The sequence below is a fragment of the Elephantulus edwardii genome, unplaced genomic scaffold (genome assembly GCF_000299155.1).
Source record: "Elephantulus edwardii isolate Elephantulus edwardi_28Jun2011 unplaced genomic scaffold, EleEdw1.0 scaffold00007, whole genome shotgun sequence".
Classification (NCBI taxonomy): Eukaryota; Metazoa; Chordata; class Mammalia; order Macroscelidea; family Macroscelididae; genus Elephantulus; species Elephantulus edwardii.
In genome coordinates, this window is record NW_006399757.1 from 7,762,688 (window position 1) to 7,763,269 (window position 582).

The following is a 582-nucleotide window of genomic DNA, read 5'->3' on the forward strand; positions in this document are numbered from 1 at the left end:
AGTGACTCTGTATAGTCCTTCCATCTTCTTTTAATACTTCCTGGATAATTCAATATTCTACCCAAAGCATCTTTAATTATTGCAACTTGAGGCTTCGGTTTGTTCTTTAATTCTTTAACCTTAAGAAATACTGAGTGAGTTGATACCTTTCGATTTTGGGACTCCAACTCTTTTCATATTTCATTATAATACTTTGCCTTGTCTTTCCTTTCTGCCCTTTTAAGTCATCTATTCAGCTCCTTAACTTCTTGATTTCTTCCCTTTGCTTTGGCTTCTCAGCATTCCAATGCAATATTCTGTCTCTTCTGATGTCCATTTTGTTCTTTTCTCCTTCTTCTGTCTTTGTAATGACCTTTTGCATTCTTCATGGATGACATTCTTTATGTCTTTCCACAGCTCATCTTGTCTTCCTTCATTAGTGTTCAAAGCCAGAATCCTGCTCCTGAGTTGGTTTTTAAATTCAGGTGGAACAGACTCAAGGTCATATTTTGCTTTCTGTGAATTTGATTTAAACTTCTTTAGCTTTAATTTGAACTTGTATATGAGTAGTTGATAGTCTGTCCCATACTTAGCACCTGTCTA